Here is a 26266-nt window from a genome sequence, read left to right as displayed (position 1 = left end):
TTGGCTTCACAAGGTCTTACTTGAAAGATTCAGTAATTTTAAGAAAAGTTACTCCAAATGAAGGCATCGCTGGGATTCGAACCCAGGATCTCCAGTTTACTAGACAGGCACTTTAACCAACTAAGCCACGGCACCAAAGACAGTAGAGTTGTTTTCTTATTTCATCTTGGAGACCTTTGCATGCTCACTCTACCCTGGAAGGGGGTCCCTTTTTAAACAACTAAGGTACAGTACTGAAACAACTGCAAGATTTATCTTTCTTTTCTTTTCTTGCTTTTAACAGTATTAGCTTCACAAGGTCATATTTGAAAGGTTCAGCAATTTAAAAAAAAATTTGTCCAAACACAGGCACCACTGGGATTCCAACCCAGGATCTTGTGTTTAATACACTGGTGCTTTAACTAAACAATCCAAGCCAAAAAATGCTCAATTGCTTGTATATTATTTGGTCGGTGGAAAGCTGTTGGTTTTCTATGGAGTTCAAGGCCTATTGCAATTCTAACATATTGTATAGAATTTTTTTTTTTTAAATAAATGAAGGCACTACTGGGATTCGAACCCAGGACCTCCTGTTTACTAGACAGGCACTTTAACCAACTAAGCCACGGCGCCAAAGTGAGTGGAAGAGTTTCCACGATTAAGAAATTTCAGAAAAAATTGTCCAAACAAAAGCACCAATGGGGCTCGAACCAAAGATCTCCTGTTTACTAGACAGGCACTTTAACCAACTAAGCCATAGCACCAAAAGCACTGTAAACACTATATACATAGAGTGCTGTATTTGCTTTTAACAACATTGGCTTCACAAGGTCTTACTTGAAAGATTCAGTAATTTTAAGAAAAGTTACTCCAAATGAAGGCACCGCTGGGATTCGAACCCAGAATCTCACGTTTACTAGACAGGCACCTTAACCAACTAAGCCAGGGCACCAAAAAGGCGGTAATAGTTATATACATATAGAGCTGGTTATAACAGCATTAGCTTCAAAAGGTCTTATTTGAAATAATCAGCAATTTTAAGAAAAGGTACTCCAAATGAAGGCACCGCTGGGATTCGAACCCAGGATCTCCTGTTTACTATACAGGCACTTTAACCAACTAAGCCACGGCGCCAAAGTCAGTGGAAGGGTTAAGAAATTTTAGAAAAAATTGTCCAAACGCAAGCACCACCGGGGTTCGAACCAAAGCTCTCTTGTTTACTAGACAGGCACTTTAACCAACTAAGCCATAGCACCAAAAGCACTGTAAACACTATATACATAGAGCGCTGTATTTGCTTTTAACAATATTGGCTTCACAAGGTCTTACTTGAAAGATTCAGAAATAATTTTAAGAAAAGTTACTCCAAATGAAGGCACCGCTGGGATTCGAACCCAGGATCTCCTGTTTACTAGACAGGCACTTTAACCAACTAAGCCACGGCGCCAAAGATAGTGGAAATATTTTCTTATTTCCTCATGGAGAGCTTTGCATGCTCACTCTACCCTGGAAGGGGGTCCCTTTTTAAACAACTAAGGTACAGTACTGAAACAACTGCAAGATTTATCTTTCTTTTCTTTTCTTGCTTATAACAATATTAGCTTCACAAGGTCATATTTGAAAGGTTCAGCAATTTTAAGAAAAATTTGTCCAAACGCAGGCACCACTGGGATTCCAACCCAGGATCTTGTGTTTAATACACTGGTGCTTTAACTAAACAATCCAAGCCAAAAAATGCTCAATTGCTTGTATATTATTTGGTCGGTGGAAAGCTGTTGGTTTTCTATGGAGTTCAAGGCCTATTGCAATTCTAACATAATGTATAGAATTTTTTTTTTTTTTAAATAAATGAAGGCACCACTGGGATTTGAACCCAGGATCTCCTGTTTACTAGACAGGCACTTTAACCAACTAAGCCATGGCGCCAAAGTTAGTGAAGGTGTTACCTTAATTCCTCAAAGAGAGCTGTGCATGCTCACTCTACCCTGGAAGTGGGTCCCTCTCTGTAGCACTCCTTCCCAATGTTTGTTCCTTTCTTTTTTCTCTCTCTCCTATAGTTTTTTTGTGTCTGGAGTTTTTCTTTGTGTGCAGTAGGGTCAAGTGTGCGGGCTGTCAACTAAAGGTCCTGTCAAACCCCATTGAGACATACTGTATGTAATTTTGTGCTATGTAATAAGAAAATGTTGCTTTTGTTTTGGTTATAATAGTATAAGGTTCACATTGTTTCTTTGAAAGATTCAGCAATTTCAAGAAAACTTACTCAAAATGAAGGCAGCAATAAAATTCAAACCCAGTATCTCCTGTTTACTAGACAGGCACCTTAACCAACTAAGCCAGGGCACCAAAAAGGCGGTAATAGTTATATACATATAGAGCTGGTTATAACAGCATTAGCTTCAAATCCCAGCGGATTATTTGAAATAATCAGCAATTTTACGAAAAGTTACTCCAAATGAAAGCACCGCTGGGATTCGAACACAGGATCTCCTGTTTACTAGACAGGCACTTTAACCAACTAACCCACGGCGCCAATGTGAGTGGAAGGGTTTCCACGATTAAGAGATTTTAGAAAAAATTGTCCAAACGCAAGCACCACCGGGGTTCGAACCAAAGCTCTCTTGTTTACTAGACAGGCACTTTAACCAACTAAGCCATAGCACCAAAAGCACTGTAAACACTATATACATAGAGCGCTGTATTTGCTTTTAACAATATTGGCTTCACAAGGTCTTACTTGAAAGATTCAGTAATTTTAAGAAAAGTTACTCCGAATGAAGGCACCGCTGGGATTCGAACCCAGGATCTCCTGTTTACTAGACAGGCACTTTAACCAACTAAGCCACGGCGCCAAAGACAGTGGAAATGTTTTCTTATTTCATCATGGAGAGCTTTGCATGCTCACTCTACCCTGGAAGGGGGTCCCTTTTTAAACAACTAAGGTACAGTACTGAAACAACTGCAAGATTTATCTTTCTTTTCTTGCTTATAACAGTATTAGCTTCACAAGGTCATATTTGAAAGGTTCAGCAATTTTAAGAAAAATTTGTCCAAACGCAGGCACCACTGGGATTCCAACCCAGGATCTTATGTTTAATACACTGGTGCTTTAACCAAACAATCCAAGCCAAAAAATGCTCAATTGCTTGTATATTATTTGGTCGGTGGAAAGCTGTTGGTTTTCTATGGAGTTCAAGGCCTATTGCAATTCTAACATATTGTATAGAATTTTTTTTTTTTAAATAAATGAAGGCACCACTGGGATTCGAACCCAGGATCTCCTGTTTACTAGACAGGCACTTTAACCAACTAAGCCATGGCGCCAAAGTTAGTGAAGGTGCTACCTTAATTCCTCAAAGAGAGCTGTGCATGCTCACTCTACCCTGGAAGTGGGTCCCTCACTGTAGCACTCCTTCCCAATGTTTGTTCCTTTCTTTTTTCTCTCTCTCCTATAGTTTTTTTGTGTCTGGAGTTTTTCTTTGTGTGCAGTAGGGTCAAGTGTGCGGGCTGTCAACTAAAGGTCCTGTCAAACCCCATTGAGACATACTGTATGTAATTTTGTGCTATGTAATAAGTAAATGTTGCTTTTGTTTTGGTTATAATAGTATAAGGTTCACATTGTTTCTTTGAAAGATTCAGCAATTTCAAGAAAACTTACTCAAAATGAAGGCAGCACTAAAATTCAAACCCAGTATCTCCTGTTTACTAGACAGGCACCTTAACCAACTAAGCCAGGGCACCAAAAAGGCGGTAATAGTTATATACATATAGAGCTGGTTATAACAGCATTAGCTTCAAATCCCAGCGGATTATTTGAAATAATCAGCAATTTTAAGAAAAGTTACTCCAAATGAAAGCACCGCTGGGATTCGAACCCAGGATCTCCTGTTTACTAGACAGGCACTTTAACCAACTAACCCACGGCGCCAAAGTCAGTGGAAGGGTTTCCACGATTAAGAAATTTTAGAAAAAATTGTCCAAACGCAAGCACCACCGGGGTTCGAACCAAAGCTCTCTTGTTTACTAGACAGGCACTTTAACCAACTAAGCCATAGCACCAAAAGCACTGTAAACACTATATACATAGAGCGCTGTATTTGCTTTTAACAATATTGGCTTCACAAGGTCTTACTTGAAAGATTCAGTAATTTTAAGAAAAGTTACTCCAAATGAAGGCACCGCTGGGATTCGAACCCAGGATCTCCTGTTTACTAGACAGGAACTTTAACCAACTAAGCCACGGCGCCAAAGACAGTGGAAATGTTTTCTTATTTCCTCATGGAGAGCTTTGCATGCTTACTCTACCCTGGAAGGGGGTCCCTTTTTAAACAACTAAGGTACAGTACTGAAACAACTGCAAGATTTATCTTTCTTTTCTTTTTTCTTGCTTATAACAGTATTAGCTTCACAAGGTCATATTTGAAAGGTTCAGCAATTTTAAGAAAAATTTGTCCAAACGCAGGCACCACTGGGATTCCAACCCAGGATCTTATGTTTAATACACTGGTGCTTTAACCAAACAATCCAAGCCAAAAAATGCTCAATTGCTTGTATATTATTTGGTCGGTGGAAAGCTGTTGGTTTTCTATGGAGTTCTAGGCCTATTGCAATTCTAACATATTGTATAGAACTTTTTTTTTTTAAATAAATGAAGGCACCACTGGGATTCGAACCCAGGATCTCCTGTTTACTAGACAGGCACTTTAACCAACTAAGCCATGGCGCCAAAGTTAGTGAAGGTGTTACCTTAATTCCTCAAAGAGAGCTGTGCATGCTCACTCTACCCTGGAAGTGGGTCCCTCTCTGTAGCACTCCTTCCCAATGTTTGTTCCTTTCTTTTTTCTCTCTCTCCTATAGTTTTTTTGTGTCTGGAGTTTTTCTTTGTGTGCAGTAGGGTCAAGTGTGCGGGCTGTCAACTAAAGGTCCTGTCAAACCCCATTGAGACATACTGTATGTAATTTTGTGCTATGTAATAAGTAAATGTTGCTTTTGTTTTGGTTATAATAGTATAAGGTTCACATTGTTTCTTTGAAAGATTCAGCAATTTCAAGAAAACTTACTCAAAATGAAGGCAGCACTAAAATTCAAACCCAGTATCTCCTGTTTACTAGACAGGCACCTTAACCAACTAAGCCAGGGCACCAAAAAGGCGGTAATAGTTATATACATATAGAGCTGGTTATAACAGCATTAGCTTCAAATCCCAGCGGATTATTTGAAATAATCAGCAATTTTAAGAAAAGTTACTCCAAATGAAAGCACCGCTGGGATTCGAACCCAGGATCTCCTGTTTACTAGACAGGTACTTTAACCAACTAACCCACGGCGCCAAAGTGAGTGGAAGGGTTTCCACGATTAAGAGATTTTAGAAAAAATTGTCCAAACGCAAGCACCACCGGGGTTCGAACCAAAGCTCTCTTGTTTACTAGACAGGCACTTTAACCAACTAAGCCATAGCACCAAAAGCACTGTAAACACTATATACATAGAGCGCTGTATTTGCTTTTAACAATATTGGCTTCACAAGGTCTTACTTGAAAGATTCAGTAATTTTAAGAAAAGTTACTCCAAATGAAGGCACCGCTGGGATTCGAACCCAGGATCTCCTGTTTACTAGACAGGCACTTTAACCAACTAAGCCACGGCGCCAAAGACAGTGGAAATGTTTTCTTATTTCATCATGGAGAGCTTTGCATGCTCACTCTACCCTGGAAGGGGGTCCCTTTTTAAACAACTAAGGTACAGTACTGAAACAACTGCAAGATTTATCTTTCTTTTCTTGCTTATAACAGTATTAGCTTCACAAGGTCATGTTTGAAAGGTTCAGCAATTTTAAGAAAAATTTGTCCAAACGCAGGCACCACTGGGATTCCAACCCAGGATCTTGTGTTTAATACACTGGTGCTTTAACTAAACAATCCAAGCCAAAAAATGCTCAATTGCTTGTATATTATTTGGTCAGTGGAAAGCTGTTGGTTTTCTATGGAGTTCAAGGCCTATTGCAATTCTAACATATTGTATAGAATTTTTTTTTTTTTAAATAAATGAAGGCACCACTGGGATTCGAACCCAGGATCTCCTGTTTACTAGACAGGCACTTTAACCAACTAAGCCATGGCGCCAAAGTTAGTGAAGGTGTTACCATAATTCCTCAAAGAGAGCTGTGCATGCTCACTCTACCCTGGAAGTGGGTCCCTCTCTGTAGCACTCCTTCCCAATGTTTGTTCCTTTCTTTTTTCTCTCTCTCCTATAGTTTTTTTGTGTCTGGAGTTTTTCTTTGTGTGCAGTAGGGTCAAGTGTGCGGGCTGTCAACTAAAGGTCCTGTCAAACCCCATTGAGACATACTGTATGTAATTTTGTGCTATGTAATAAGTAAATGTTGCTTTTGTTTTGGTTATAATAGTATAAGGTTCACATTGTTTCTTTGAAAGATTCAGCAATTTCAAGAAAACTTACTCAAAATGAAGGCAGCACTAAAATTCAAACCCAGTATCTCCTGTTTACTAGACAGGCACCTTAACCAACTAAGCCAGGGCACCAAAAAGGCGGTAATAGTTATATACATATAAAGCTGGTTATAACAGCATTAGCTTCAAATCCCAGCGGATTATTTGAAATAATCAGCAATTTTAAGAAAAGTTACTCCAAATGAAGGCACCGCTGGGATTCGAACCCAGGATCTCCTGTTTACTAGACAGGCACTTTAACCAACTAAGCCACGGCGCCAAAGTCAGTGGATGGGTTTCCACGATTAAGAAATTTTAGAAAAAATTGTCCAAACGCAAGCACCACCGGGGTTCGAACCAAAGCTCTCTTGTTTACTAGACAGGCACTTTAACCAACTAAGCCATAGCACCAAAAGCACTGTAAACACTATATACATAGAGCGCTGTATTTGCTTTTAACAATATTGGCTTCACAAGGTCTTACTTGAAAGATTCAGTAATTTTAAGAAAAGTTACTCCAAATGAAGGCACCGCTGGGATTCGAACCCAGGATCTCCTGTTTACTAGACAGGCACTTTAACCAACTAAGCCACGGCACCAAAGACAGTGGAAATGTTTTCTTATTTCCTCATGGAGAGCTTTGCATGCTCACTCTACCCTGGAAGGGGGTCCCTTTTTAAACAACTAAGGTACAGTACTGAAACAACTGCAAGATTTATCTTTCTTTTCTTTTTTCTTGCTTATAACAGTATTAGCTTCACAAGGTCATATTTGAAAGGTTCAGCAATTTTAAGAAAAATTTGTCCAAACGCAGGCACCACTGGGATTCCAACCCAGGATCTTATGTTTAATACACTGGTGCTTTAACCAAACAATCCAAGCCAAAAAATGCTCAATTGCTTGTATATTATTTGGTCGGTGGAAAGCTGTTGGTTTTCTATGGAGTTCAAGGCCTATTGCAATTCTAACATATTGTATAGAATTTTTTTTTTTTAAATAAATGAAGGCACCACTGGGATTCGAACCCAGGACCTCCTGTTTACTAGACAGGCACTTTAACCAACTAAACCATAGCACCAAAAGCACTGTAAACACTATATACATAGAGCGCTGTATTTGCTTTTAACAACATTGGCTTCACGAGGTCTTACTTGAAAGATTCAGTAATTTTAAGAAAAGTTACTCCAAATTAAGGCACCGCTGGGATTCGAACCCAGGATCTCCTGTTTACTAGACAGGCACCTTAACCAACTAAGCCAGGGCACCAAAAAGGCGGTAATAGTTATATACATATAGAGCTGGTTATAACAGCATTAGCTTCAAAAGGTCTTATTTGAAATAATCAGCAATTTTAAGAAAAGTTACTCCAAATGAAGGCACCGCTGGGATTCGAACCCAGGATCTCCTGTTTACTAGACAGGCACTTTAACCAACTAAGCCACGGCGCCAAAGTCAGTGGAAGGGTTTCCACGATTAAGAAATTTTAGAAAAAATTGTCCAAACGCAAGCATCACCGGGGTTCGAACCAAAGCTCTCTTGTTTACTAGACAGGCACTTTAACCAACTAAGCCATAGCACCAAAAGCACTGTAAACACTATATACATAGAGCGCTGTATTTGCTTTTAACAATATTGGCTTCACAAGGTCTTACTTGAAAGATTCAGTAATTTTAAGAAAAGTTACTCCAAATGAAGGCACCGCTGGGATTCGAACCCAGGATCTCCAGTTTACTAGACAGGCACTTTAACCAACTAAGCCACGGCACCAAAGACAGTAGAGTAGTTTTCTTATTTCATCTTGGAGACCTTTGCATGCTCACTCTACCCTGGAAGGGGGTCCCTTTTTAAACAACTAAGGTACAGTACTGAAACAACTGCAAGATTTATCTTTCTTTTCTTTTCTTGCTTTTAACAGTATTAGCTTCACAAGGTCATATTTGAAAGGTTCAGCAATTTAAAAAAAAATTTGTCCAAACACAGGCACCACTGGGTTTCCAACCCAGGATTTTGTGTTTAATACACTGGTGCTTTAACTAAACAATCCAAGCCAAAAAATGCTCAATTGTTTGTATATTATTTGGTCGGTGGAAAGCTGTTGGTTTTCTATGGAGTTCAAGGCCTATTGCAATTCTAACATATTGTATAGAATTTTTTTTTTTTAAATAAATGAAGGCACCACTGGGATTCGAACCCAGGACCTCCTGTTTACTAGACAGGCACTTTAACCAACTAAGCCACGGCGCCAAAGTGAGTGGAAGAGTTTCCACGATTAAGAAATTTCAGAAAAAATTGTCCAAACAAAAGCACCAATGGGGCTCGAACCAAAGATCTCCTGTTTACTAGACAGGCACTTTAACCAACTAAGCCATAGCACCAAAAGCACTGAAAACACTATATACATAGAGTGCTGTATTTGCTTTTAACAACATTGGCTTCACAAGGTCTTACTTGAAAGATTCAGTAATTTTAAGAAAAGTTACTCCAAATGAAGGCACCGCTGGGATTCGAACCCAGGATCTCCTGTTTACTAGACAGGCACCTTAACCAACTAAGCCAGGGCACCAAAAAGGCGGTAATAGTTATATACATATAGAGCTGGTTATAACAGCATTAGCTTCAAAAGGTCTTATTTGAAATAATCAGCAATTTTAAGAAAAGTTACTCCAAATGAAGGCACCGCTGGGATTCGAACCCAGGATCTCCTGTTTACTAGACAGGCACTTTAACCAACTAAGCCACGGCGCCAAAGTCAGTGGAAGGGTTAAGAAATTTTAGAAAAAATTGTCCAAACGCAAGCACCACCGGGGTTCGAACCAAAGCTCTCTTGTTTACTAGACAGGCACTTTAACCAACTAAGCCATAGCACCAAAAGCACTGAAAACACTATATACATAGAGCGCTGTATTTGCTTTTAACAATATTGGCTTCACAAGGTCTTACTTGAAAGATTCAGAAATAATTTTAAGAAAAGTTACTCCAAATGAAGGCACCGCTGGGATTCGAACCCAGGATCTCCTGTTTACTAGACAGGCACTTTAACCAACTAAGCCACGGCGCCAAAGATAGTGGAAATATTTTCTTATTTCCTCATGGAGAGCTTTGCATGCTCACTCTACCCTGGAAGGGGGTCCCTTTTTAAACAACTAAGGTACAGTACTGAAACAACTGCAAGATTTATCTTTCTTTTCTTGCTTATAACAGTATTAGCTTCATAAGGTCATGTTTGAAAGGTTCAGCAATTTTAAGTAAAATTTGTCCAAACGCAGGCACCACTGGGATTCCAACCCAGGATCTTATGTTTAATACACTGGTGCTTTAACCAAACAATCCAAGCCAAAAAATGCTCAATTGCTTGTATATTATTTGGTCGGTGGAAAGCTGTTGGTTTTCTATGGAGTTCAAGGCCTATTGCAATTCTAACATATTGTATAGAATTTTTTTTTTTTTAAATAAATGAAGGCACCACTGGGATTCGAACCCAGGACCTCCTGTTTACTAGACAGGCACTTTAACCAACTAAGCCATAGCACCAAAAGCACTGTAAACACTATATACATAGAGCGCTGTATTTGCTTTTAACAACATTGGCTTCACAAGGTCTTACTTGAAAGATTCAGTAATTTTAAGAAAAGTTACTCCAAATTAAGGCACCGCTGGGATTCGAACCCAGGATCTCCTGTTTACTAGACAGGCACCTTAACCAACTAAGCCAGGGCACCAAAAAGGCGGTAATAGTTATATACATATAGAGCTGGTTATAACAGCATTAGCTTCAAAAGGTCTTATTTGAAATAATCAGCAATTTTAAGAAAAGTTACTCCAAATGAAGGCACCGCTGGGATTCGAACCCAGGATCTCCTGTTTACTAGACAGGCACTTTAACCAACTAAGCCACGGCGCCAAAGTCAGTGGAATGGTTTCCACGATTAAGAAATTTTAGAAAAAATTGTCCAAACGCAAGCACCACCGGGGTTCGAACCAAAGCTCTCTTGTTTACTAGACAGGCACTTTAACCAACTAAGCCATAGCACCAAAAGCACTGTAAACACTATATACATAGAGCGCTGTATTTGCTTTTAACAATATTGGCTTCACAAGGTCTTACTTGAAAGATTCAGTAATTTTAAGAAAAGTTACTCCAAATGAAGGCATCGCTGGGATTCGAACCCAGGATCTCCAGTTTACTAGACAGGCACTTTAACCAACTAAGCCACGGCACCAAAGACAGTAGAGTTGTTTTCTTATTTCATCTTGGAGACCTTTGCATGCTCACTCTACCCTGGAAGGGGGTCCCTTTTTAAACAACTAAGGTACAGTACTGAAACAACTGCAAGATTTATCTTTCTTTTCTTTTCTTGCTTTTAACAGTATTAGCTTCACAAGGTCATATTTGAAAGGTTCAGCAATTTAAAAAAAAATTTGTCCAAACACAGGCACCACTGGGATTCCAACCCAGGATCTTGTGTTTAATACACTGGTGCTTTAACTAAACAATCCAAGCCAAAAAATGCTCAATTGCTTGTATATTATTTGGTCGGTGGAAAGCTGTTGGTTTTCTATGGAGTTCAAGGCCTATTGCAATTCTAACATATTGTATAGAATTTTTTTTTTTAAATAAATGAAGGCACCACTGGGATTCGAACCCAGGACCTCCTGTTTACTAGACAGGCACTTTAACCAACTAAGCCACGGCGCCAAAGTGAGTGGAAGAGTTTCCACGATTAAGAAATTTCAGAAAAAATTGTCCAAACGCAAGCACAACCGGGGTTCGAACCAAAGCTCTCTTGTTTACTAGACAGGCACTTTAACCAACTAAGCCATAGCACCAAAAGCACTGTAAACACTATATACATAGAGCGCTGTATTTGCTTTTAACAATATTGGCTTCACAAGGTCTTACTTGAAAGATTCAGTAATTTTAAGAAAAGTTACTCCAAATGAAGGCACCGCTGGGATTCGAACCCAGGATCTCCTGTTTACTAGACAGGCACTTTAACCAACTAAGCCACGGCGCCAAAGACAGTGGAAATGTTTTCTTATTTCATCATGGAGAGCTTTGCATGCTCACTCTACCCTGGAAGGGGGTCCCTTTTTAAACAACTAAGGTACAGTACTGAAACAACTGCAAGATTTATCTTTCTTTTCTTGCTTATAACAGTATTAGCTTCACAAGGTCATGTTTGAAAGGTTCAGCAATTTTAAGAAAAATTTGTCCAAACGCAGGCACCACTGGGATTCCAACCCAGGATCTTATGTTTAATACACTGGTGCTTTAACCAAACAATCCAAGCCAAAAAATGCTCAATTGCTTGTATATTATTTGGTCGGTGGAAAGCTGTTGGTTTTCTATGGAGTTCAAGGCCTATTGCAATTCTAACATATTGTATAGAATTTTTTTTTTTAAATAAATGAAGGAACCACTGGGATTCGAACCCAGGACCTCCTGTTTACTAGACAGGCACTTTAACCAACTAAGCCATAGCACCAAAAGCACTGTAAACACTATATACATAGAGCGCTGTATTTGCTTTTAACAACATTGGCTTCACAAGGTCTTACTTGAAAGATTCAGTAATTTTAAGAAAAGTTACTCCAAATTAAGGCACCGCTGGGATTCGAACCCAGGATCTCCTGTTTACTAGACAGGCACCTTAACCAACTAAGCCAGGGCACCAAAAAGGCGGTAATAGTTATATACATATAGAGCTGGTTATAACAGCATTAGCTTCAAAAGGTCTTATTTGAAATAATCAGCAATTTTAAGAAAAGTTACTCCAAATGAAGGCACCGCTGGGATTCGAACCCAGGATCTCCTGTTTACTAGACAGGCACTTTAACCAACTAAGCCACGGCGCCAAAGTCAGTGGAATGGTTTCCACGATTAAGAAATTTTAGAAAAAATTGTCCAAACGCAAGCACCACCGGGGTTCGAACCAAAGCTCTCTTGTTTACTAGACAGGCACTTTAACCAACTAAGCCATAGCACCAAAAGCACTGTAAACACTATATACATAGAGCGCTGTATTTGCTTTTAACAATATTGGCTTCACAAGGTCTTACTTGAAAGATTCAGTAATTTTAAGAAAAGTTACTCCAAATGAAGGCATCGCTGGGATTCGAACCCAGGATCTCCAGTTTACTAGACAGGCACTTTAACCAACTAAGCCACGGCACCAAAGACAGTAGAGTTGTTTTCTTATTTCATCTTGGAGACCTTTGCATGCTCACTCTACCCTGGAAGGGGGTCCCTTTTTAAACAACTAAGGTACAGTACTGAAACAACTGCAAGATTTATCTTTCTTTTCTTTTCTTGCTTTTAACAGTATTAGCTTCACAAGGTCATATTTGAAAGGTTCAGCAATTTAAAAAAAAATTTGTCCAAACACAGGCACCACTGGGATTCCAACCCAGGATCTTGTGTTTAATACACTGGTGCTTTAACTAAACAATCCAAGCCAAAAAATGCTCAATTGCTTGTATATTATTTGGTCGGTGGAAAGCTGTTGGTTTTCTATGGAGTTCAAGGCCTATTGCAATTCTAACATATTGTATAGAATTTTTTTTTTTTAAATAAATGAAGGCACCACTGGGATTCGAACCCAGGACCTCCTGTTTACTAGACAGGCACTTTAACCAACTAAGCCACGGCGCCAAAGTGAGTGGAAGAGTTTCCACGATTAAGAAATTTCAGAAAAAATTGTCCAAACAAAAGCACCAATGGGGCTCGAACCAAAGATCTCCTGTTTACTAGACAGGCACTTTAACCAACTAAGCCATAGCACCAAAAGCACTGTAAACACTATATACATAGAGTGCTGTATTTGCTTTTAACAACATTGGCTTCACAAGGTCTTACTTGAAAGATTCAGTAATTTTAAGAAAAGTTACTCCAAATGAAGGCACCGCTGGGATTCGAACCCAGAATCTCACGTTTACTAGACAGGCACCTTAACCAACTAAGCCAGGGCACCAAAAAGGCGGTAATAGTTATATACATATAGAGCTGGTTATAACAGCATTAGCTTCAAAAGGTCTTATTTGAAATAATCAGCAATTTTAAGAAAAGGTACTCCAAATGAAGGCACCGCTGGGATTCGAACCCAGGATCTCCTGTTTACTAGACAGGCACTTTAACCAACTAAGCCACGGCGCCAAAGTCAGTGGAAGGGTTAAGAAATTTTAGAAAAAATTGTCCAAACGCAAGCACCACCGGGGTTCGAACCAAAGCTCTCTTGTTTACTAGACAGGCACTTTAACCAACTAAGCCATAGCACCAAAAGCACTGTAAACACTATATACATAGAGCGCTGTATTTGCTTTTAACAATATTGGCTTCACAAGGTCTTACTTGAAAGATTCAGAAATAATTTTAAGAAAAGTTACTCCAAATGAAGGCACCGCTGGGATTCGAACCCAGGATCTCCTGTTTACTAGACAGGCACTTTAACCAACTAAGCCACGGCGCCAAAGATAGTGGAAATATTTTCTTATTTCCTCATGGAGAGCTTTGCATGCTCACTCTACCCTGGAAGGGGGTCCCTTTTTAAACAACTAAGGTACAGTACTGAAACAACTGCAAGATTTATCTTTCTTTTCTTTCTTGCTTATAACAATATTAGCTTCACAAGGTCATATTTGAAAGGTTCAGCAATTTTAAGAAAAATTTGTCCAAACGCAGGCACCACTGGGATTCCAACCCAGGATCTTGTGTTTAATACACTGGTGCTTTAACTAAACAATCCAAGCCAAAAAATGCTCAATTGCTTGTATATTATTTGGTCGGTGGAAAGCTGTTGGTTTTCTATGGAGTTCAAGGCCTATTGCAATTCTAACATAATGTATAGAATTTTTTTTTTTTTTAAATAAATGAAGGCACCACTGGGATTTGAACCCAGGATCTCCTGTTTACTAGACAGGCACTTTAACCAACTAAGCCATGGCGCCAAAGTTAGTGAAGGTGTTACCTTAATTCCTCAAAGAGAGCTGTGCATGCTCACTCTACCCTGGAAGTGGGTCCCTCTCTGTAGCACTCCTTCCCAATGTTTGTTCCTTTCTTTTTTCTCTCTCTCCTATAGTTTTTTTGTGTCTGGAGTTTTTCTTTGTGTGCAGTAGGGTCAAGTGTGCGGGCTGTCAACTAAAGGTCCTGTCAAACCCCATTGAGACATACTGTATGTAATTTTGTGCTATGTAATAAGAAAATGTTGCTTTTGTTTTGGTTATAATAGTATAAGGTTCACATTGTTTCTTTGAAAGATTCAGCAATTTCAAGAAAACTTACTCAAAATGAAGGCAGCAATAAAATTCAAACCCAGTATCTCCTGTTTACTAGACAGGCACCTTGACCAACTAAGCCAGGGCACCAAAAAGGCGGTAATAGTTATATACATATAGAGCTGGTTATAACAGCATTAGCTTCAAATCCCAGCGGATTATTTGAAATAATCAGCAATTTTAAGAAAAGTTACTCCAAATGAAAGCACCGCTGGGATTCGAACCCAGGATCTCCTGTTTACTAGACAGGCACTTTAACCAACTAACCCACGGCGCCAAAGTGAGTGGAAGGGTTTCCACGATTAAGAGATTTTAGAAAAAATTGTCCAAACGCAAGCACCACCGGGGTTCGAACCAAAGCTCTCTTGTTTACTAGACAGGCACTTTAACCAACTAAGCCATAGCACCAAAAGCACTGTAAACACTATATACATAGAGCGCTGTATTTGCTTTTAACAATATTGGCTTCACAAGGTCTTACTTGAAAGATTCAGTAATTTTAAGAAAAGTTACTCCGAATGAAGGCACCGCTGGGATTCGAACCCAGGATCTCCTGTTTACTAGACAGGCACTTTAACCAACTAAGCCACGGCGCCAAAGACAGTGGAAATGTTTTCTTATTTCATCATGGAGAGCTTTGCATGCTCACTCTACCCTGGAAGGGGGTCCCTTTTTAAACAACTAAGGTACAGTACTGAAACAACTGCAAGATTTATCTTTCTTTTCTTGCTTATAACAGTATTAGCTTCACAAGGTCATATTTGAAAGGTTCAGCAATTTTAAGAAAAATTTGTCCAAACGCAGGCACCACTGGGATTCCAACCCAGGATCTTATGTTTAATACACTGGTGCTTTAACCAAACAATCCAAGCCAAAAAATGCTCAATTGCTTGTATATTATTTGGTCGGTGGAAAGCTGTTGGTTTTCTATGGAGTTCAAGGCCTATTGCAATTCTAACATATTGTATAGAATTTTTTTTTTTTAAATAAATGAAGGCACCACTGGGATTCGAACCCAGGATCTCCTGTTTACTAGACAGGCACTTTAACCAACTAAGCCATGGCGCCAAAGTTAGTGAAGGTGCTACCTTAATTCCTCAAAGAGAGCTGTGCATGCTCACTCTACCCTGGAAGTGGGTCCCTCTCTGTAGCACTCCTTCCCAATGTTTGTTCCTTTCTTTTTTCTCTCTCTCCTATAGTTTTTTTGTGTCTGGAGTTTTTCTTTGTGTGCAGTAGGGTCAAGTGTGCGGGCTGTCAACTAAAGGTCCTGTCAAACCCCATTGAGACATACTGTATGTAATTTTGTGCTATGTAATAAGTAAATGTTGCTTTTGTTTTGGTTATAATAGTATAAGGTTCACATTGTTTCTTTGAAAGATTCAGCAATTTCAAGAAAACTTACTCAAAATGAAGGCAGCACTAAAATTCAAACCCAGTATCTCCTGTTTACTAGACAGGCACCTTAACCAACTAAGCCAGGGCACCAAAAAGGCGGTAATAGTTATATACATATAGAGCTGGTTATAACAGCATTAGCTTCAAATCCCAGCGGATTATTTGAAATAATCAGCAATTTTAAGAAAAGTTACTCCAAATGAAAGCACCGCTGGGATTCGAACCCAGGATCTCCTGTTTACTAGACAGGCACTTTAACCAACTAAGCCACGGCGCCAAAGTCAGTGGAAGGGTTTCCACGATTAAGAAATTTTAGAAAAAATTGTCCAAACGCAAGCACCACCGGGGTTCGAACCAAAGCTCTCTTGTTTACTAGACAGGCACTTTAACCAACTAAGCCATAGCACCAAAAGCACTGTAAACACTATATACATAGAGCGCTGTATTTGCTTTTAACAATATTGGCTTCACAAGGTCTTACTTGAAAGATTCAGTAATTTTAAGAAAAGTTACTCCAAATGAAGGCACCGCTGGGATTCGAACCCAGGATCTCCTGTTTACTAGACAGGAACTTTAACCAACTAAGCCACGGCGCCAAAGACAGTGGAAATGTTTTCTTATTTCCTCATGGAGAGCTTTGCATGCTTACTCTACCCTGGAAGGGGGTCCCTTTTTAAACAACTAAGGTACAGTACTGAAACAACTGCAAGATTTATCTTTCTTTTCTTTTTTCTTGCTTATAACAGTATTAGCTTCACAAGGTCATATTTGAAAGGTTCAGCAATTTTAAGAAAAATTTGTCCAAACGCAGGCACCACTGGGATTCCAACCCAGGATCTTATGTTTAATACACTGGTGCTTTAACCAAACAATCCAAGCCAAAAAATGCTCAATTGCTTGTATATTATTTGGTCGGTGGAAAGCTGTTGGTTTTCTATGGAGTTCTAGGCCTATTGCAATTCTAACATATTGTATAGAACTTTTTTTTTTTAAATAAATGAAGGCACCACTGGGATTCGAACCCAGGATCTCCTGTTTACTAGACAGGCACTTTAACCAACTAAGCCATGGCGCCAAAGTTAGTGAAGGTGTTACCTTAATTCCTCAAAGAGAGCTGTGCATGCTCACTCTACCCTGGAAGTGGGTCCCTCTCTGTAGCACTCCTTCCCAATGTTTGTTCCTTTCTTTTTTCTCTCTCTCCTATAGTTTTTTTGTGTCTGGAGTTTTTCTTTGTGTGCAGTAGGGTCAAGTGTGCGGGCTGTCAACTAAAGGTCCTGTCAAACCCCATTGAGACATACTGTATGTAATTTTGTGCTATGTAATAAGTAAATGTTGCTTTTGTTTTGGTTATAATAGTATAAGGTTCACATTGTTTCTTTGAAAGATTCAGCAATTTCAAGAAAACTTACTCAAAATGAAGGCAGCACTAAAATTCAAACCCAGTATCTCCTGTTTACTAGACAGGCACCTTAACCAACTAAGCCAGGGCACCAAAAAGGCGGTAATAGTTATATACATATAGAGCTGGTTATAACAGCATTAGCTTCAAATCCCAGCGGATTATTTGAAATAATCAGCAATTTTAAGAAAAGTTACTCCAAATGAAAGCACCGCTGGGATTCGAACCCAGGATCTCCTGTTTACTAGACAGGTACTTTAACCAACTAACCCACGGCGCCAAAGTGAGTGGAAGGGTTTCCACGATTAAGAGATTTTAGAAAAAATTGTCCAAACGCAAGCACCACCGGGGTTCGAACCAAAGCTCTCTTGTTTACTAGACAGGCACTTTAACCAACTAAGCCATAGCACCAAAAGCACTGTAAACACTATATACATAGAGCGCTGTATTTGCTTTTAACAATATTGGCTTCACAAGGTCTTACTTGAAAGATTCAGTAATTTTAAGAAAAGTTACTCCAAATGAAGGCACCGCTGGGATTCGAACCCAGGATCTCCTGTTTACTAGACAGGCACTTTAACCAACTAAGCCACGGCGCCAAAGACAGTGGAAATGTTTTCTTATTTCATCATGGAGAGCTTTGCATGCTCACTCTACCCTGGAAGGGGGTCCCTTTTTAAACAACTAAGGTACAGTACTGAAACAACTGCAAGATTTATCTTTCTTTTCTTGCTTATAACAGTATTAGCTTCACAAGGTCATGTTTGAAAGGTTCAGCAATTTTAAGAAAAATTTGTCCAAACGCAGGCACCACTGGGATTCCAACCCAGGATCTTGTGTTTAATACACTGGTGCTTTAACTAAACAATCCAAGCCAAAAAATGCTCAATTGCTTGTATATTATTTGGTCAGTGGAAAGCTGTTGGTTTTCTATGGAGTTCAAGGCCTATTGCAATTCTAACATATTGTATAGAATTTTTTTTTTTTAAATAAATGAAGGCACCACTGGGATTCGAACCCAGGATCTCCTGTTTACTAGACAGGCACTTTAACCAACTAAGCCATGGCGCCAAAGTTAGTGAAGGTGTTACCATAATTCCTCAAAGAGAGCTGTGCATGCTCACTCTACCCTGGAAGTGGGTCCCTCTCTGTAGCACTCCTTCCCAATGTTTGTTCCTTTCTTTTTTCTCTCTCTCCTATAGTTTTTTTGTGTCTGGAGTTTTTCTTTGTGTGCAGTAGGGTCAAGTGTGCGGGCTGTCAACTAAAGGTCCTGTCAAACCCCATTGAGACATACTGTATGTAATTTTGTGCTATGTAATAAGTAAATGTTGCTTTTGTTTTGGTTATAATAGTATAAGGTTCACATTGTTTCTTTGAAAGATTCAGCAATTTCAAGAAAACTTACTCAAAATGAAGGCAGCACTAAAATTCAAACCCAGTATCTCCTGTTTACTAGACAGGCACCTTAACCAACTAAGCCAGGGCACCAAAAAGGCGGTAATAGTTATATACATATAAAGCTGGTTATAACAGCATTAGCTTCAAATCCCAGCGGATTATTTGAAATAATCAGCAATTTTAAGAAAAGTTACTCCAAATGAAGGCACCGCTGGGATTCGAACCCAGGATCTCCTGTTTACTAGACAGGCACTTTAACCAACTAAGCCACGGCGCCAAAGTCAGTGGATGGGTTTCCACGATTAAGAAATTTTAGAAAAAATTGTCCAAACGCAAGCACCACCGGGGTTCGAACCAAAGCTCTCTTGTTTACTAGACAGGCACTTTAACCAACTAAGCCATAGCACCAAAAGCACTGTAAACACTATATACATAGAGCGCTGTATTTGCTTTTAACAATATTGGCTTCACAAGGTCTTACTTGAAAGATTCAGTAATTTTAAGAAAAGTTACTCCAAATGAAGGCACCGCTGGGATTCGAACCCAGGATCTCCTGTTTACTAGACAGGCACTTTAACCAACTAAGCCACGGCACCAAAGACAGTGGAAATGTTTTCTTATTTCCTCATGGAGAGCTTTGCATGCTCACTCTACCCTGGAAGGGGGTCCCTTTTTAAACAACTAAGGTACAGTACTGAAACAACTGCAAGATTTATCTTTCTTTTCTTTTTTCTTGCTTATAACAGTATTAGCTTCACAAGGTCATATTTGAAAGGTTCAGCAATTTTAAGAAAAATTTGTCCAAACGCAGGCACCACTGGGATTCCAACCCAGGATCTTATGTTTAATACACTGGTGCTTTAACCAAACAATCCAAGCCAAAAAATGCTCAATTGCTTGTATATTATTTGGTCGGTGGAAAGCTGTTGGTTTTCTATGGAGTTCAAGGCCTATTGCAATTCTAACATATTGTATAGAATTTTTTTTTTTTAAATAAATGAAGGCACCACTGGGATTCGAACCCAGGACCTCCTGTTTACTAGACAGGCACTTTAACCAACTAAACCATAGCACCAAAAGCACTGTAAACACTATATACATAGAGCGCTGTATTTGCTTTTAACAACATTGGCTTCACGAGGTCTTACTTGAAAGATTCAGTAATTTTAAGAAAAGTTACTCCAAATTAAGGCACCGCTGGGATTCGAACCCAGGATCTCCTGTTTACTAGACAGGCACCTTAACCAACTAAGCCAGGGCACCAAAAAGGCGGTAATAGTTATATACATATAGAGCTGGTTATAACAGCATTAGCTTCAAAAGGTCTTATTTGAAATAATCAGCAATTTTAAGAAAAGTTACTCCAAATGAAGGCACCGCTGGGATTCGAACCCAGGATCTCCTGTTTACTAGACAGGCACTTTAACCAACTAAGCCACGGCGCCAAAGTCAGTGGAAGGGTTTCCACGATTAAGAAATTTTAGAAAAAATTGTCCAAACGCAAGCATCACCGGGGTTCGAACCAAAGCTCTCTTGTTTACTAGACAGGCACTTTAACCAACTAAGCCATAGCACCAAAAGCACTGTAAACACTATATACATAGAGCGCTGTATTTGCTTTTAACAATATTGGCTTCACAAGGTCTTACTTGAAAGATTCAGTAATTTTAAGAAAAGTTACTCCAAATGAAGGCACCGCTGGGATTCGAACCCAGGATCTCCAGTTTACTAGACAGGCACTTTAACCAACTAAGCCACGGCACCAAAGACAGTAGAGTAGTTTTCTTATTTCATCTTGGAGACCTTTGCATGCTCACTCTACCCTGGAAGGGGGTCCCTTTTTAAACAACTAAGGTACAGTACTGAAACAACTGCAAGATTTATCTTTCTTTTCTTTTCTTGCTTTTAACAGTATTAGCTTCACAAGGTCATATTTGAAAGGTTCAGCAATTTAAAAAAAAATTTGTCCAAACACAGGCACCACTGGGTTTCCAACCCAGGATTTTGTGTTTAATACACTGGTGCTTTAACTAAACAATCCAAGCCAAAAAATGCTCAATTGTTTGTATATTATTTGGTCGGTGGAAAGCTGTTGGTTTTCTATGGAGTTCAAGGCCTATTGCAATTCTAACATATTGTATAGAATTTTTTTTTTTTAAATAAATGAAGGCACCACTGGGATTCGAACCCAGGACCTCCTGTTTACTAGACAGGCACTTTAACCAACTAAGCCACGGCGCCAAAGTGAGTGGAAGAGTTTCCACGATTAAGAAATTTCAGAAAAAATTGTCCAAACAAAAGCACCAATGGGGCTCGAACCAAAGATCTCCTGTTTACTAGACAGGCACTTTAACCAACTAAGCCATAGCACCAAAAGCACTGTAAACACTATATACATAGAGTGCTGTATTTGCTTTTAACAACATTGGCTTCACAAGGTCTTACTTGAAAGATTCAGTAATTTTAAGAAAAGTTACTCCAAATGAAGGCACCGCTGGGATTCGAACCCAGGACCTCCTGTTTACTAGACAGGCACCTTAACCAACTAAGCCAGGGCACCAAAAAGGCGGTAATAGTTATATACATATAGAGCTGGTTATAACAGCATTAGCTTCAAAAGGTCTTATTTGAAATAATCAGCAATTTTAAGAAAAGTTACTCCAAATGAAGGCACCGCTGGGATTCGAACCCAGGATCTCCTGTTTACTAGACAGGCACTTTAACCAACTAAGCCACGGCGCCAAAGTCAGTGGAAGGGTTAAGAAATTTTAGAAAAAATTGTCCAAACGCAAGCACCACCGGGGTTCGAACCAAAGCTCTCTTGTTTACTAGACAGGCACTTTAACCAACTAAGCCATAGCACCAAAAGCACTGAAAACACTATATACATAGAGCGCTGTATTTGCTTTTAACAATATTGGCTTCACAAGGTCTTACTTGAAAGATTCAGAAATAATTTTAAGAAAAGTTACTCCAAATGAAGGCACCGCTGGGATTCGAACCCAGGATCTCCTGTTTACTAGACAGGCACTTTAACCAACTAAGCCACGGCGCCAAAGATAGTGGAAATATTTTCTTATTTCCTCATGGAGAGCTTTGCATGCTCACTCTACCCTGGAAGGGGGTCCCTTTTTAAACAACTAAGGTACAGTACTGAAACAACTGCAAGATTTATCTTTCTTTTCTTTTCTTGCTTATAACAATATTAGCTTCACAAGGTCATATTTGAAAGGTTCAGCAATTTTAAGAAAAATTTGTCCAAACGCAGGCACCACTGGGATTCCAACCCAGGATCTTGTGTTTAATACACTGGTGCTTTAACTAAACAATCCAAGCCAAAAAATGCTCAATTGCTTGTATATTATTTGGTCGGTGGAAAGCTGTTGGTTTTCTCTGGAGTTCAAGGCCTATTGCAATTCTAACATAATGTATAGAATTTTTTTTTTTTTTAAATAAATGAAGGCACCACTGGGATTTGAACCCAGGATCTCCTGTTTACTAGACAGGCACTTTAACCAACTAAGCCATGGCGCCAAAGTTAGTGAAGGTGTTACCTTAATTCCTCAAAGAGAGCTGTGCATGCTCACTCTACCCTGGAAGTGGGTCCCTCTCTGTAGCACTCCTTCCCAATGTTTGTTCCTTTCTTTTTTCTCTCTCTCCTATAGTTTTTTTGTGTCTGGAGTTTTTCTTTGTGTGCAGTAGGGTCAAGTGTGCGGGCTGTCAACTAAAGGTCCTGTCAAACCCCATTGAGACATACTGTATGTAATTTTGTGCTATGTAATAAGAAAATGTTGCTTTTGTTTTGGTTATAATAGTATAAGGTTCACATTGTTTCTTTGAAAGATTCAGCAATTTCAAGAAAACTTACTCAAAATGAAGGCAGCAATAAAATTCAAACCCAGTATCTCCTGTTTACTAGACAGGCACCTTAACCAACTAAGCCAGGGCACCAAAAAGGCGGTAATAGTTATATACATATAGAGCTGGTTATAACAGCATTAGCTTCAAATCCCAGCGGATTATTTGAAATAATCAGCAATTTTAAGAAAAGTTACTCCAAATGAAAGCACCGCTGGGATTCGAACCCAGGATCTCCTGTTTACTAGACAGGCACTTTAACCAACTAACCCACGGCGCCAAAGTGAGTGGAAGGGTTTCCACGATTAAGAGATTTTAGAAAAAATTGTCCAAACGCAAGCACCACCGGGGTTCGAACCAAAGCTCTCTTGTTTACTAGACAGGCACTTTAACCAACTAAGCCATAGCACCAAAAGCACTGTAAACACTATATACATAGAGCGCTGTATTTGCTTTTAACAATATTGGCTTCACAAGGTCTTACTTGAAAGATTCAGTAATTTTAAGAAAAGTTACTCCGAATGAAGGCACCGCTGGGATTCGAACCTAGGATCTCCTGTTTACTAGACAGGCACTTTAACCAACTAAGCCACGGCGCCAAAGACAGTGGAAATGTTTTCTTATTTCATCATGGAGAGCTTTGCATGCTCACTCTACCCTGGAAGGGGGTCCCTTTTTAAACAACTAAGGTACAGTACTGAAACAACTGCAAGATTTATCTTTCTTTTCTTGCTTATAACAGTATTAGCTTCACAAGGTCATATTTGAAAGGTTCAGCAATTTTAAGAAAAATTTGTCCAAACGCAGGCACCACTGGGATTCCAACCCAGGATCTTATGTTTAATACACTGGTGCTTTAACCAAACAATCCAAGCCAAAAATGCTCAATTGCTTGTATATTATTTGGTCGGTGGAAAGCTGTTGGTTTTCTATGGAGTTCAAGGCCTATTGCAATTCTAACATATTGTATAGAATTTTTTTTTTTTAAATAAATGAAGGCACCACTGGGATTCGAACCCAGGATCTCCTGTTTACTAGACAGGCACTTTAACCAACTAAGCCATGGCGCCAAAGTTAGTGAAGGTGTTACCATAATTCCTCAAAGAGAGCTGTGCATGCTCACTCTACCCTGGAAGTGGGTCCCTCTCTGTAGCACTCCTTCCCAATGTTTGTTCCTTTCTTTTTTCTCTCTCTCCTATAGTTTTTTTGTGTCTGGAGTTTTTCTTTGTGTGCAGTAGGGTCAAGTGTGCGGGCTGTCAACTAAAGGTCCTGTCAAACCCCATTGAGACATACTGTATGTAATTTTGTGCTATGTAATAAGTAAATGTTGCTTTTGTTTTGGTTATAATAGTATAAGGTTCACATTGTTTCTTTGAAAGATTCAGCAATTTCAAGAAAACTTACTCAAAATGAAGGCAGCACTAAAATTCAAACCCAGTATCTCCTGTTTACTAGACAGGCACCTTAACCAACTAAGCCAGGGCACCAAAAAGGCGGTAATAGTTATATACATATAAAGCTGGTTATAACAGCATTAGCTTCAAATCCCAGCGGATTATTTGAAATAATCAGCAATTTTAAGAAAAGTTACTCCAAATGAAGGCACCGCTGGGATTCGAACCCAGGATCTCCTGTTTACTAGACAGGCACTTTAACCAACTAAGCCACGGCGCCAAAGTCAGTGGATGGGTTTCCACGATTAAGAAATTTTAGAAAAAATTGTCCAAACGCAAGCACCACCGGGGTTCGAACCAAAGCTCTCTTGTTTACTAGACAGGCACTTTAACCAACTAAGCCATAGCACCAAAAGCACTGTAAACACTATATACATAGAGCGCTGTATTTGCTTTTAACAATATTGGCTTCACAAGGTCTTACTTGAAAGATTCAGTAATTTTAAGAAAAGTTACTCCAAATGAAGGCACCGCTGGGATTCGAACCCAGGATCTCCTGTTTACTAGACAGGCACTTTAACCAACTAAGCCACGGCACCAAAGACAGTGGAAATGTTTTCTTATTTCCTCATGGAGAGCTTTGCATGCTCACTCTACCCTGGAAGGGGGTCCCTTTTTAAACAACTAAGGTACAGTACTGAAACAACTGCAAGATTTATCTTTCTTTTCTTTTTTCTTGCTTATAACAGTATTAGCTTCACAAGGTCATATTTGAAAGGTTCAGCAATTTTAAGAAAAATTTGTCCAAACGCAGGCACCACTGGGATTCCAACCCAGGATCTTATGTTTAATACACTGGTGCTTTAACCAAACAATCCAAGCCAAAAAATGCTCAATTGCTTGTATATTATTTGGTCGGTGGAAAGCTGTTGGTTTTCTATGGAGTTCAAGGCCTATTGCAATTCTAACATATTGTATAGAATTTTTTTTTTTTTAAATAAATGAAGGCACCACTGGGATTCGAACCCAGGACCTCCTGTTTACTAGACAGGCACTTTAACCAACTAAACCATAGCACCAAAAGCACTGTAAACACTATATACATAGAGCGCTGTATTTGCTTTTAACAACATTGGCTTCACGAGGTCTTACTTGAAAGATTCAGTAATTTTAAGAAAAGTTACTCCAAATTAAGGCACCGCTGGGATTCGAACCCAGGATCTCCTGTTTACTAGACAGGCACCTTAACCAACTAAGCCAGGGCACCAAAAAGGCGGTAATAGTTATATACATATAGAGCTGGTTATAACAGCATTAGCTTCAAAAGGTCTTATTTGAAATAATCAGCAATTTTAAGAAAAGTTACTCCAAATGAAGGCACCGCTGGGATTCGAACCCAGGATCTCCTGTTTACTAGACAGGCACTTTAACCAACTAAGCCACGGCGCCAAAGTCAGTGGAAGGGTTTCCACGATTAAGAAATTTTAGAAAAAATTGTCCAAACGCAAGCATCACCGGGGTTCGAACCAAAGCTCTCTTGTTTACTAGACAGGCACTTTAACCAACTAAGCCATAGCACCAAAAGCACTGTAAACACTATATACATAGAGCGCTGTATTTGCTTTTAACAATATTGGCTTCACAAGGTCTTACTTGAAAGATTCAGTAATTTTAAGAAAAGTTACTCCAAATGAAGGCACCGCTGGGATTCGAACCCAGGATCTCCAGTTTACTAGACAGGCACTTTAACCAACTAAGCCACGGCACCAAAGACAGTAGAGTAGTTTTCTTATTTCATCTTGGAGACCTTTGCATGCTCACTCTACCCTGGAAGGGGGTCCCTTTTTAAACAACTAAGGTACAGTACTGAAACAACTGCAAGATTTATCTTTCTTTTCTTTTCTTGCTTTTAACAGTATTAGCTTCACAAGGTCATATTTGAAAGGTTCAGCAATTTAAAAAAAAATTTGTCCAAACACAGGCACCACTGGGTTTCCAACCCAGGATTTTGTGTTTAATACACTGGTGCTTTAACTAAACAATCCAAGCCAAAAAATGCTCAATTGTTTGTATATTATTTGGTCGGTGGAAAGCTGTTGGTTTTCTATGGAGTTCAAGGCCTATTGCAA

General features: G+C 39.3%; 27 non-coding genes across 27 annotated transcripts; all 27 read right to left on the bottom strand.

Annotated features, from left to right (window-relative positions):
• Positions 1-1352: 1352 nt before the first annotated feature.
• trnat-agu (transfer RNA threonine (anticodon AGU)) lies at positions 1353-1426 on the bottom strand. The gene has a single exon. It is a non-coding gene; the product is annotated as a tRNA-Thr (tRNA).
• A 1328-nt stretch (positions 1427-2754) lies between these two features.
• On the bottom strand, positions 2755-2828 carry trnat-agu (transfer RNA threonine (anticodon AGU)). The gene has a single exon. It is a non-coding gene; the product is annotated as a tRNA-Thr (tRNA).
• Positions 2829-3226: 398 nt separating this feature from the next.
• trnat-agu (transfer RNA threonine (anticodon AGU)) lies at positions 3227-3300 on the bottom strand. Its single transcript has one exon. It is a non-coding gene; the product is annotated as a tRNA-Thr (tRNA).
• Positions 3301-4628: 1328 nt separating this feature from the next.
• On the bottom strand, positions 4629-4702 carry trnat-agu (transfer RNA threonine (anticodon AGU)). Its single transcript has one exon. It is a non-coding gene; the product is annotated as a tRNA-Thr (tRNA).
• Positions 4703-5551: 849 nt separating this feature from the next.
• trnat-agu (transfer RNA threonine (anticodon AGU)) lies at positions 5552-5625 on the bottom strand. Its single transcript has one exon. It is a non-coding gene; the product is annotated as a tRNA-Thr (tRNA).
• Positions 5626-6024: 399 nt separating this feature from the next.
• On the bottom strand, positions 6025-6098 carry trnat-agu (transfer RNA threonine (anticodon AGU)). Its single transcript has one exon. It is a non-coding gene; the product is annotated as a tRNA-Thr (tRNA).
• Positions 6099-6628: 530 nt separating this feature from the next.
• trnat-agu (transfer RNA threonine (anticodon AGU)) lies at positions 6629-6702 on the bottom strand. The gene has a single exon. It is a non-coding gene; the product is annotated as a tRNA-Thr (tRNA).
• Positions 6703-7796: 1094 nt separating this feature from the next.
• Positions 7797-7870, bottom strand: trnat-agu (transfer RNA threonine (anticodon AGU)). Its single transcript has one exon. It is a non-coding gene; the product is annotated as a tRNA-Thr (tRNA).
• Positions 7871-9093: 1223 nt separating this feature from the next.
• Positions 9094-9167, bottom strand: trnat-agu (transfer RNA threonine (anticodon AGU)). The gene has a single exon. It is a non-coding gene; the product is annotated as a tRNA-Thr (tRNA).
• A 239-nt stretch (positions 9168-9406) lies between these two features.
• Positions 9407-9480, bottom strand: trnat-agu (transfer RNA threonine (anticodon AGU)). The gene has a single exon. It is a non-coding gene; the product is annotated as a tRNA-Thr (tRNA).
• Positions 9481-10249: 769 nt separating this feature from the next.
• Positions 10250-10323, bottom strand: trnat-agu (transfer RNA threonine (anticodon AGU)). The gene has a single exon. It is a non-coding gene; the product is annotated as a tRNA-Thr (tRNA).
• A 1040-nt stretch (positions 10324-11363) lies between these two features.
• trnat-agu (transfer RNA threonine (anticodon AGU)) lies at positions 11364-11437 on the bottom strand. The gene has a single exon. It is a non-coding gene; the product is annotated as a tRNA-Thr (tRNA).
• Positions 11438-12204: 767 nt separating this feature from the next.
• trnat-agu (transfer RNA threonine (anticodon AGU)) lies at positions 12205-12278 on the bottom strand. The gene has a single exon. It is a non-coding gene; the product is annotated as a tRNA-Thr (tRNA).
• A 1223-nt stretch (positions 12279-13501) lies between these two features.
• trnat-agu (transfer RNA threonine (anticodon AGU)) lies at positions 13502-13575 on the bottom strand. Its single transcript has one exon. It is a non-coding gene; the product is annotated as a tRNA-Thr (tRNA).
• A 239-nt stretch (positions 13576-13814) lies between these two features.
• On the bottom strand, positions 13815-13888 carry trnat-agu (transfer RNA threonine (anticodon AGU)). Its single transcript has one exon. It is a non-coding gene; the product is annotated as a tRNA-Thr (tRNA).
• A 1327-nt stretch (positions 13889-15215) lies between these two features.
• On the bottom strand, positions 15216-15289 carry trnat-agu (transfer RNA threonine (anticodon AGU)). The gene has a single exon. It is a non-coding gene; the product is annotated as a tRNA-Thr (tRNA).
• A 398-nt stretch (positions 15290-15687) lies between these two features.
• Positions 15688-15761, bottom strand: trnat-agu (transfer RNA threonine (anticodon AGU)). The gene has a single exon. It is a non-coding gene; the product is annotated as a tRNA-Thr (tRNA).
• Positions 15762-17089: 1328 nt separating this feature from the next.
• On the bottom strand, positions 17090-17163 carry trnat-agu (transfer RNA threonine (anticodon AGU)). The gene has a single exon. It is a non-coding gene; the product is annotated as a tRNA-Thr (tRNA).
• Positions 17164-18012: 849 nt separating this feature from the next.
• trnat-agu (transfer RNA threonine (anticodon AGU)) lies at positions 18013-18086 on the bottom strand. Its single transcript has one exon. It is a non-coding gene; the product is annotated as a tRNA-Thr (tRNA).
• A 398-nt stretch (positions 18087-18484) lies between these two features.
• trnat-agu (transfer RNA threonine (anticodon AGU)) lies at positions 18485-18558 on the bottom strand. Its single transcript has one exon. It is a non-coding gene; the product is annotated as a tRNA-Thr (tRNA).
• Positions 18559-19088: 530 nt separating this feature from the next.
• Positions 19089-19162, bottom strand: trnat-agu (transfer RNA threonine (anticodon AGU)). The gene has a single exon. It is a non-coding gene; the product is annotated as a tRNA-Thr (tRNA).
• A 1094-nt stretch (positions 19163-20256) lies between these two features.
• trnat-agu (transfer RNA threonine (anticodon AGU)) lies at positions 20257-20330 on the bottom strand. The gene has a single exon. It is a non-coding gene; the product is annotated as a tRNA-Thr (tRNA).
• Positions 20331-21553: 1223 nt separating this feature from the next.
• trnat-agu (transfer RNA threonine (anticodon AGU)) lies at positions 21554-21627 on the bottom strand. The gene has a single exon. It is a non-coding gene; the product is annotated as a tRNA-Thr (tRNA).
• A 239-nt stretch (positions 21628-21866) lies between these two features.
• Positions 21867-21940, bottom strand: trnat-agu (transfer RNA threonine (anticodon AGU)). Its single transcript has one exon. It is a non-coding gene; the product is annotated as a tRNA-Thr (tRNA).
• Positions 21941-23739: 1799 nt separating this feature from the next.
• trnat-agu (transfer RNA threonine (anticodon AGU)) lies at positions 23740-23813 on the bottom strand. The gene has a single exon. It is a non-coding gene; the product is annotated as a tRNA-Thr (tRNA).
• A 530-nt stretch (positions 23814-24343) lies between these two features.
• trnat-agu (transfer RNA threonine (anticodon AGU)) lies at positions 24344-24417 on the bottom strand. Its single transcript has one exon. It is a non-coding gene; the product is annotated as a tRNA-Thr (tRNA).
• Positions 24418-25512: 1095 nt separating this feature from the next.
• trnat-agu (transfer RNA threonine (anticodon AGU)) lies at positions 25513-25586 on the bottom strand. The gene has a single exon. It is a non-coding gene; the product is annotated as a tRNA-Thr (tRNA).
• Positions 25587-26266: the final 680 nt, after the last annotated feature.

This window comes from Denticeps clupeoides, chromosome 1 (genome assembly GCF_900700375.1).
Source record: "Denticeps clupeoides chromosome 1, fDenClu1.1, whole genome shotgun sequence".
NCBI classification, from domain to species: Eukaryota; Metazoa; Chordata; class Actinopteri; order Clupeiformes; family Denticipitidae; genus Denticeps; species Denticeps clupeoides.
The sequence above is the reverse complement of the archived record's forward strand: the minus strand, read 5'-3'. Positions and strand labels throughout refer to the sequence as shown.